The following is an 11,118-nucleotide window of genomic DNA, read 5'->3' on the forward strand; positions in this document are numbered from 1 at the left end:
TCCTGATGCATCTCACACACACAGCCAGAGCATAAACGTTCCATAATATTCAACCCAGAATAATTATGAACACAAATAAAGCGAAGTACATAAGTAAAAATAATATAGGCATGAAAATCTAAAAGTAGCAATGCCATACTATATACGTGTGACACAGGCCAGTGCCGGGATGTCAGTAAATACAGAATGCAAATAACAAATACAAAACTGAAAAGCATGACATATAAAAATACACAGGACAAAGCATATGTTTTGTGAATTAATGTGGGTGTTATAGGTGCGGTGGTGTACTGCGAATATGAGTCAGTCAGAGTGCAAAGGGCTTATGGCCAATAGTTAATATTGCATGAATATTTACAAAATAAAAATAAAATCACAGCTTTAGTAATCCTGGCTGCTAATACAATGTGTCTTTTGTGAACCCCAGTTAAAAACAGCTTAAAAGTGGCCTACAAATGATTTATTAAACATGAACAGACAGCAGTGATTTTCTTAGTCATAGTTTATAAACGACTTACATGTTGCATAGAAATTATTTGCAGCATTTTGCAGCCCCAAAACTAATGTGGAAACTATTTTGTATGTATAAATATCTATAGATGCCGATAGGTAATTTACAAACTATACATTTTCAAGTTAATTATCACTTTAAGATATCTGTTAAGACATTTAAAAATTACTTGATAATCTATAAATCCTTTTGCCCACTAAAGTTACAAAAAATATCAATGTATAGACTTTTACAAAGGTTTTGAGTATTAAGCACCATCTTGTACACAGATTTTACATAACAATAAATTGACTGGAAAATGTATCGAAATTTGCCAAATAGAGTAACGGGGCGGCAGGAGCGTGGGAACGAGCAGGGCTGAAGGACCCTGATGGTCTGGACCCTTAGATGGACCAAAGGGCAGATGAGGTGGAAAAAGGAACAAAGCTGATCGGCAACTGAAAAAGGAGCCGCGTGGCCTCCCTCTGGTGGTGGCCCGCTGGTACTGCGAGCCACTTGTTACAAATAGAGGGAAAAGAGTTCTGACCAACAGAACATTATTTACTTTTCATCTATTTTTATTGATTTATTATTACCTAATATTTGAAATTGTGATGTCATCACCAACAATATTTGCTCCTTTTCTTACTCACCTCCAAGTCACCTGCTACTCTCTATATGTTCACATGCATTACTGAGAGTTCATATGGAATTTCTAACAAATATAACAAAATATAAAAACATTAACAATAGTTGAATATGCTCATGATTACTGATGGATGCTGCATTAATGTGTGGCTAATCAAATTTCCATGTAACTTAGCTCTTATTGCTAAAGTCAGTGATGATAGTTAATTCAGAATTTGCAAATTGGTCCATATTCAGTAGAAATGTTTGTTACCAATGTACAATTACTGACACATTTTAGTAAAATATTATTTATTTCTACAGTTACAGTTTTAGTGAAAAAAAGTAATGTTAACATTACTTAAAAAGTAACATAACGTAACATTAACGTTACTTTTTCCTGCAAGTCAGACGTTTGCTAGTCAGATGTTATTTAGTATGGTGGTAAGGTGCTACAATAATGAGTATCCCATCATCAACAGGTAGTATTACATATGCATCTTAGCATTGCTCAAAACTTGTCAGTGGAATATATTTATTTTTTACCTAAGTATATTGGGTGGGGACTGTCACGGTGCTTGACCCACATGACTCAGCTAGGCCATGTTCTTGTGTTTGTGTTGTTTCCTTTTTTGTAGCCACTGCCTTTGTTATCTTGTTATCCTGTCATGTGTCCAGCCATCCCACTAGGAAAAAAATAGAAAAACCCAGCTTGAACCAGACACCTCCTCAGCCTCCCTCCTTATGGCCAGTTTCATGCCAGGCCTGGAGGAGGAAGTCTGCCCTGGAATTTCATGGGGGGTGGGCCTGAGGCTTCCATGCTGGGCCCACTAGGGACTGGGGGTGGTCAGGTGGGCCCTGCAGGGTGTCTTACTAAGCATTTACATTTAGGGCATTTAGCTGACGCTTTTATCCAAAGCGACTTACAATTATGACTGAGTACAACTTGAGCAATTGAGGGTTAGGGGCCTTGCTCAGGGGCCCAACCCAAAGAGGCAGCGAACACACCCGAGTGCCCTGAGGAGGGCTGCCATATACCCTGTGCCTCCTGTGTGGGCTCTTCTCTGGTTCTGGGTCACCCCTGGGCGAAAGACCTAACACTCCTGTGTCCATGGGGGCTGTGGACATGGCTTCAGTGCCTGTGCACCTGCCTGACCCTACAGCAGGTGCTCCAGCATGTGTGTCCAATGCTCCCGTAGGCATGCCACCCTGCACTGCCATCACCTGCTCTTCTAGCAGGCACTCCACTGTGCGTGCCCTGCACTATTGGAGAAGTGCCACCTGGTGCGCCCAGTGCTTTGGAAGGCATACCTTAGACTTGTCGCTCAACAATGCCTGGGAAGATATTGCCCCTGGTGCCTCTGGATGCACCACTGCCTGATGCCGCTGTGCCTCCAGACCCCCCAGGACTGTCAACAGCCGGCACATGCCCGGCTCCCAGGATCCTGGTGTCCCAGTCGGCTCTGTTCCCTGGCCTGCTTCTGGACCCTTGCCCTTCCTCCCTTCGTGGACACCCGCTGGGTCTTTCACCCTAGTTCCTATGCCTCTCCCTTTTGTCTCTGCCCCTCTTGGGCTACGTAGCCGTCCCTGTTATTGTCTCTGTGCCTGTGATCTTTTCTCATGTTCAACACCTTGTCTGCTCTTCTGCCCATCCTGCGATGGGCTGCCACGTCCATCCTAGTCCTTCCCATCAGCCTCGAGCCAAAGACCCTGTTGTGATGTTCCCTGAAAAGGCACAAGGCACGTATGATAAAGTATTATCTTTACCGCTAAATAAAGTTAGACAGTATTTCATTTTTTAAATTGCTAAGAGGTTTTATTTTGTGACAATTTATCACATGGGAGGAGTAAGATGAGAGGAGTAACACCCTAACACAAATGAGAGGAGTTTACCCTAACTTTACTCTACCTTACCTTATCCACCTCTTTTCAAGTCATACTTGATGTAAAACCATAGCAAGATTTTATGATAGAATAGATATTAGATGCTTAGTGAGCCTACTGAGAAAGAAGTTAATGTGTTGACTACATATATTTTATTTTATTGAAGATATTGTAATGAGCAAAGGTAGACTAATAAACTTCTTTCATGTATCTCCTGATGGCTGATTTGGCACTGAACAGCAGATGGTGATATTCCTCTTCAGAAACAGCTTTGATATGAAAATGAAACTTGCATTTACATTTACATTTACACTTATGAAATTTACCAGATGCTCTTATCCAGAGTAAATAACAAAGCACTTTGTTATTTACTCATAGAATACATCCTAGCCAGTACAGCAGTTTAGAGTCCAATATACCAATGATCTAGAATACTGTAGAAATACAGGGATCACTGCTGATGCCTAGAAGTACAAATTACATAAGGTTTATCTTAAACAATGATAAGTGTAATAAACAATAAGTGCTAGAGTTTTTAATACAACATCAGTGTAATAAACAAAACCCTACAATAAGTATTCATTTAGTCAGTCAATATAGGAGCAGGGTCAGTTAGCATTTAAATATTCCATGAATAGATGGGTCTTCAGTCTGCATTTGAAAACTGCAAGGGACTCTGCTGTCTGTACAGCAAGTGGGAGTTCATTCCACCATCTTGAAGCCAGGACAGAAAATAGTCTCGATGCTTGTCTTCCATGACACCTGAGCATAGTATTTCAAGCCGAGCCGTACTTGAGGATCGAAGGACTCAAGGTACGGACCGGGCTTTGACCATTGACCTCATGTATGAAGGGGCTGGTCCATTTTTGGCTTTGTAGGCAAGCATCAAGGTTTTAAATCTGATGCATGCAGCTACTGGAAGCCAATGAAGGGAGCACAGCAGCAGAGTAACGTGTGTGAACTTTGGAAGATTGAAGACCAATCGTGCTGCTGCATTCTGGACAAGTTGTAGAGGTTTGATGGCTCTTAGAGGAAGACCAGCAAGTAGCGAGTTGCAGTAGTCTAGCTTTGAGATCACAAGAGACTGCACAAGCACCTGGGTAGCTTCCTGCGAGAGAAAGGGCCGAATCCCTTGTATGTTAAAAAGCAGAAATCTGCAAGACCGGGTTAGATTTGAAACATGAGAATGGCAACTGGTTGTCCAAAGCTATGCCCAGGCTATGGGCAGTTTCGGATGGTGATACCAGAGAGTTCTAGTAGGAAAATATGAAGTCATGGTAAGGGTTGGGAGTTCCTGGGATGAACAGAAGCTTGGTTTTACTGGGGTTGAGCTTCAAGTGGTGGGCTGTCATCCATGACACAATGTCAGTCAAGCATGCTGAGATACATCTCGAGACCTGCATGTCAACTGGAAAAGAAAGAAATAATTGAGTGTCGTTGGCATAGCAGTGGTAGAAAAAAACACGAGAAGACAGTACATCACCAAGAGAACACCAAAGAGACGAGAAGGGGGCCTAATACTGAGCCCTGTGGAACACCAGTGGAGAGTCTATACGGTTTGGATTAGGATCCTCTCCATGTCACCTAATAGGACCGTCCCTCCAGATAGGACTGAAACCATCTCCATGCAGAGCCAGTCACATCAAGACTGGAGAGAACAGAGAGAAGAATGTTCTGGTTTACTGTGTCAAAGGCTGCCGAAAGGTCTAGGAGAATCAAAACAGATGACAGCTTGGCAGCTTCAGCAACATGAAGTTTCTCTATCACTGCTATGAGGGCTGTTTCTGTAGAATGTGCTAGTTTGTAGCCAGACTGATTGGGATCATGCAGCTGGTTCTGGGTGTGGAAATTTGCAATTGATTGTAAATTGCTCATTTGAGGTCTTTTGAGAGGAAAGAGAGAAGTGATACCGGTCTGTAGTTGGTAACATTGGAACCGTCGAGTGTGGCTTTCTTGAGGATTGCTACCACCTTGGCGGTTTTGAATGCAGTTGGCACGTCAAGTCAAAGTCAAAGTCAGCTTTATTGTCTTTCAGACTATACAACAAGTACTGCACAGCTGAACAAGATTGCGTTTCTCCAAACTCCGATGTGCAAATATACACTATACATAAAAGTAAGTGCATGAGACAAGACACCGTATAAACACACGAAATTATATATATATATATATATATATATATATATATATATATATATATATATATATATATATATATATATATATATAATTAGGGGTGGGACTTTAACGCGTTAATTTCGATTAATTAATTACAGGGAAAATAACGAAATAAAAAATGTAAGGCATTTTTATCATACTTTTGCACCGTGGAACGTTTCTCAGTGCACGAGTTCCAGGAATACAGATTATATTGACGCACAATGTGATGAGCATGATGAAGATGACGGAAGAGGCTTCGCTGGTGGATGGGAATTTTAAATACAAGAAACTTCCAGATGGAAGTACAAACAAAAATGTTGTTATTTGCACTTTATGCAGGAAGGAGCTTGCTCATCACAGGAGCACTTCCACGCTTCGTTACCACCTCAACGCAAAACATGTTGGGGCTAGCGCGCAGGTCAGTAATGTTAACTTAGCTGCTAAATGTGATAGTATTCCTAGTACGAGCAAACAGTGTCGCCACTCAACACTCTACCACATGTCGGGGTTCACATTCAGAAACAAAATGTCAAAGTCCACGTCAGACAGATTGACCAATTCACTGGCGAGATGGATTGCTGTGGACTGTAGACCGTTCTCTGTGGTCGAAGATAAAGGGTTACAAGAGACGCTGCAAATTGCGTCAGCTGATGCAAGTTACGAACTGCCGTCCAGAAAGACAATGTCGAAAAAAAATCCAGCAGCTGTATGATGAGGAAAGTAAAGTAAAGCAGGTTCTCGTGAAGAGCGCCACAAATGTGCCTCTGACTGGGGATCACTGGACCTCTGTTAGCAACAAGAATTGTTGTGATTAAAATGTGATTAATTTCGATTAATTAATTACAAAGCTTCTAATTAATTAGATTAATTATTTTTAATCAAGTCCCACCCCTAATATATAAAGTATAAGTATATACATATATTGCACATAGGAATAAGTATCCAGAAGATAAGGAGTTGTTGATGATGACGGAGTTGAAAGGAAGTTAGATCTCTTGAGGTTGTCTGGAACAGAGTGGAAGGAATTGGATCCAGTGGGCATGTAGTCGGACTGCTGGAAGTCAGGAGTTGAAGAATTTCGTCTGAGGAGAGAGGAAAAAAAGAAGTCAGAGAGTTGGATGTTGGGAATGCACACTCGTTGGAAGAGTGGGAACAACTTGCAGATAACAAAATATAGGTTTAGAGGAGAAAAATTAATAAGAAAATCAGAAGGAGTTTAGATTCCAAATGCAGTGCATGGGACATGAACATCCATGAACACCGAATTACACCGAAATGTGTGTGTTTCTGTCTTGGGCCTTCTACCACTGTGACACTGTCAGCCCTGGAAGTTAAAGAGTATGGTACAATACTGTTGCTGTTCCTAGGATTGCAAGCGTTTGGCGTGAGATTGGTGTGGTCATTTGGTATTATTTTGGAGCCGCTCCTCCACCTTAGAGGTCACAGCTCCAAGTGCCCCATCATGACTGGGACAACCTGGATGTTCTCTTTTTGCTTGTTCAGTCCCTGGTATTTCTCAAAATGTTCATATTCCTTCCTTTACATATTTTCATCACTTGGGATTGCCACGTCTATTATCAGTGCTGTTTTCTGCATCTTATCTACAATCACAATGTCTGGTTGGCTCACCATTACTTACCTATCTGTCTGGATGTGGAGGACCTATGGGATTAGACATGAAAAAGCTGTGTGAAGTGTGAAACAGCCAGACTTGGACAGGTGTCTATTCTATATTGCAATATTGTTCATATTTAATCACACTGGCTTGATTAGCTATTATCAAACCAACTGCTAGTTACAGGAAAAGCATTTTTAATAGATGCTGTTAAATTAATCTTTTTTATTTTATGACATCTGAAATATTAAATATACAAGTAATAAGCACTTACATCATGGAGATGCCTTGAAGACAGTATCATTTAGTTTGTGCACCTACCATGGTTGGGCCACATTCACGGCCATGGAGATATTTTCATCTAAGATAGGAGCAACCTGCTCATTATTTAATGTGCATGTGGTTTGGCACCTTTTTCACTGCACTCCACCTACAGCTTTCCCCTGTACATGCAATGCTGCATGCAATCTATTCCAACCACCACATCTATTCCAACCACCACATTACTTTCATTTTACTGTATCAAAAAAAAAAAATATTTTATTATTTATTGTAATCCAGCGTTGCGCATTGCGTTGCGTTGCGCACACATGGTGCTCACTGACTTTCTATTCTACAAAAAGGAAAACAGCAGGTCTAGGTTTCAGACAGGAAAAAGAAGTGTTGGCCAGAGGTATCGAACGTTCTTAGGTTCAGAAATGACAAAGTGCTAAATCTGATTTATCATATGTGGCATGTGCATGTCATTGCTGTAAAGCGCATCATGTGGGCAATGACTAACATTTTCCAAAATATCAAATATTGCGATTCGAAAGAAACCATGATATGAACTCCCACAGAGATCAGCACTACCAGAGAGGTCCTAGGTCCTAATAACACACCATGGGTGTAGTTTAAAAACAGATGGCAATGTCCAACAGTCTACTTAGCTTTTTCTGTTCCTTATTCTTATTGCCTCTGCTTACAAGTATAGGGGCCCAAAATGACAGATTTGCTATAAACCTCCTTTGAAAAACCTTTTTAGTAAAATGCTCACACTTGCACTGATCTTGGTAGGACAGCCATTCTTAGGGAGAGAGGCACTGATTCTGATAGTGCTATTTATAAATTATTTAACTGACTATAGACGTATGGATGCCCAAGTCCTTAGGAATCCTTTTCTTACCCTCCGCAGTCCATTTTTGTATTCTCTGGATTATGTATACTGTACAGTTCTGATTGTAACTAGGTATCTGGAGACCTGCTATATCAATAACAAACCATTGTATAACTGTATAACAGTGCTGCTATACGCAGTCACTGTCAGCTACAAAGTTCTGATATTATGAATTATTTCTTTCTTTCAAAAGGTCCATGTCCTGTGTAGTCACATTTTTCATCAGTCTACAAGACCATTTAAAAACATTTATCAGTAGAAATAAGAATAGGTTTTTTGTGTGTCATTATAAGAATAAAAACAATATTGCAAAACTACAAAACTAATGAAATACTGAATATTTATTCAAGAAGTTACTCAAGTACTATTATTCAAGTATTATAATTTTATTTTATTCACTTTATTTTTCTGTATTAACAGCAAATGTATGTACTAAAATCTATAATAACTTCGCATGCAGACATGCAGAGATTTGTTGTTTAAAAGCTGAAATGATTAGTGAGAAGTAATGTCACAGACAGAGAAAATAAAAAAAACAAAAACAAAATAACATTAATAACAGACACAGTGGTTACAGCAAACAGGGGAATGTTAATGGAAGATATAAAGACAATGACACATGGGTAACACAGCAGAAAAAAGGAAACACGCACTACCTGTGCCAAAAGACAAATACACGTGGAACTAAAAACAACATAAACAAAAGCCACGCAGGGGCCACCACCACTGGGTGGAGGCTGCTGACCAGGAGGGAGTGTTGCAGTACCCCCAATAAACACGCACCTCTCGGCGTACGAAGACACAGGTGGTGTAGCGGGTGCAGGGGAACGTGGCCACACTAGCACACTCCTGGAATCCGTTTACTGACCGTACCATCCTGCATGTAGAGTCCGGCGAGCACCTCTCCACACTGAACACGAGACGTGGTGTGCGCCACGCCACGAGGCACGGAGACGGTGCCTTTTCATATCGACAAATTGCAGCCATCGTACTGACACCTGGTAGCAAAAGCAAGGTAGGTTAAACACGCCCCCAGGACCAACCTTCACACCCATACACAGTCAGGCGTGGACTGGTCAGCTGACTGAGGGCAGGGTCCGCTGGTCTGGTGTGGACTGGCACTCTCCTCCTGGTACCTTCCTAACCTTCAGAAAGGAGAAACACAGCAGATCATCCTGTTGAACTCTGGGGACATACCATGTCTCCTGTGTGAGGTCTGGAGCATACCGTGCTCATATGGAGAGCTCTGGGGCAAATCATGAGTCCCCCACCCACCCCCAACGAGCTCCGGGGAACACTGCCCTAAATTTCCTAACCAGTCCACAGGCGAGAACAAGGCCAGCGACACTAAAAAGAACTTCGCTGCTTCCATTTGTTGTCAGTTATTTTGCCTGTATTACCTCGCCTGCGTTTCTCGTTTATATACCTTGTGTGTTTGGACTCCCCTTGTGTGTGTCAGTTAAGCATTTTGCGATCATCGTGTTTTACTTCCTTTTGTTCGTTCGTTTGTGTTTCAGTAAACGCTTGCGTTTCAGTGCTTGCGCCTGCATCCTGCGTCTCGCCTCGTTACAAGTAGTGATATTGTTACAATTTCACAAAGTTAAATGTCATGATTTTTTAAAAGTGTAGCTTTAATGTTTGGTCATTTCCTAATGAAGATCGTGATCTCCAGTCCAGATCTCATAGGGATCATACTTAACTCCTCACTAACTATGAAGGAATAGTAGTGAATTATGGCATTATTTCGATCTAACGCATACTCAAATTATTCTTTCCACTTGCTTTCGATAACACGCTTATGGTGGTATGAGAGGCACTTTCACATTTCTGTAGCTATCTGAATTTGGGGAAAAAATGCAGCAGGAAACCAGGCTATACACGCAAGATACTAAAACGAGAACACCAACTGTCCTTTGAAAGATCATATAAAACAGAGCCTGTGCTTCTCACCTGCGGAAACGGAAACGTATCAGCAAGATTTATAGAGGCATAGATTTGTTGTTTGAAGGCTGTAAGGAGCAGTACTTAGAATATGATAAAATGACATACAGAATGCAAATGAAAATGTCAAACATTTTGTATGTTATTACACCAAGGAACGTTGTAACTGAACTCTTATTTTTACATTCTTATCTTTTCTCTTAGATTTGTTATTTTTGCAGATGATGAGGCGTTGAGAAAAGGCGTTGTGATTCATTTCCGAAAGGGAACAGGGGACATTAGCTGTTTCCCCAGTGTCTTACACTCATTATCGCATTTCATGATTTAGCTGAACAGCATCATTCAGACGGTGCAGCCTTTCCCAGCAACCCAAAGGCGATATCAAACTTAGCAGATATAGAGGGGAAATGCTGTGTTCTCTTTACATGAGGACGTTGAGCTCTGCCTTTATAGCGGGCCGCAAATTAATTACATTTCCCGCAAACTAAATAAAAGCATTTCCGTGTTTTGTACAATGATTGACAATCAGTGTGGCACTTTAAATGTGATTAGATGTTTTATACAGGACCCTGTTTTTACATTTTGGAAAATATTAACACTAGTAGCACACAATACAGTATCTAAAATCTTACTCTTTGGCTACTGTGACAATAAGAATATTGTAGGAACACAGTAAAATGCTGCCAAAACTACTTTTCTGAAGCACTACTGGTTAATCCCACATGTTTTTCCCCATTCTCTTCTTTCCATTATTTAGTTTAAACTTTCCAAAATTAGCAGAACGGATATTAGGGAACCAGGTTAAGTGCAACAAGTTAAACATAAGTAATTTCAAAGGTTTGTTATTTAACATCTAAAAATGTTTAAAGACATTATATTGTATTCGTTTGTTAGGATCTTTCGACTATTTAATGTAGTTTTAAATTTAGGCTACATATTAGACAATACAATTGTTAAGATAACAGTGTAACCCCCAAATTGCAGTAATATCCAAAAAGCACAAAATGGTTTATTAGAGCAATGTACTGTTGTCCTCTAAAAAGCACACGGCATCACTGTCATTAGTTACGTGCTATAAACATTTAATTTACAGTAACTACATGAAACCTCTGCTGCCAGTTAGTTGCAGAAAACATACAGATTTGTTTGTAGCATGCTATACCCTCCCACAGTTTCCCCTTGAAAGCTGGGTCTTTTCCTTGACACTATGATGTGTGAGGCTAAGCTATTTCTACTACTTCCTTT

The sequence above is a fragment of the Electrophorus electricus genome, chromosome 9, assembly GCF_013358815.1.
Source record: "Electrophorus electricus isolate fEleEle1 chromosome 9, fEleEle1.pri, whole genome shotgun sequence".
NCBI classification, from domain to species: Eukaryota; Metazoa; Chordata; class Actinopteri; order Gymnotiformes; family Gymnotidae; genus Electrophorus; species Electrophorus electricus.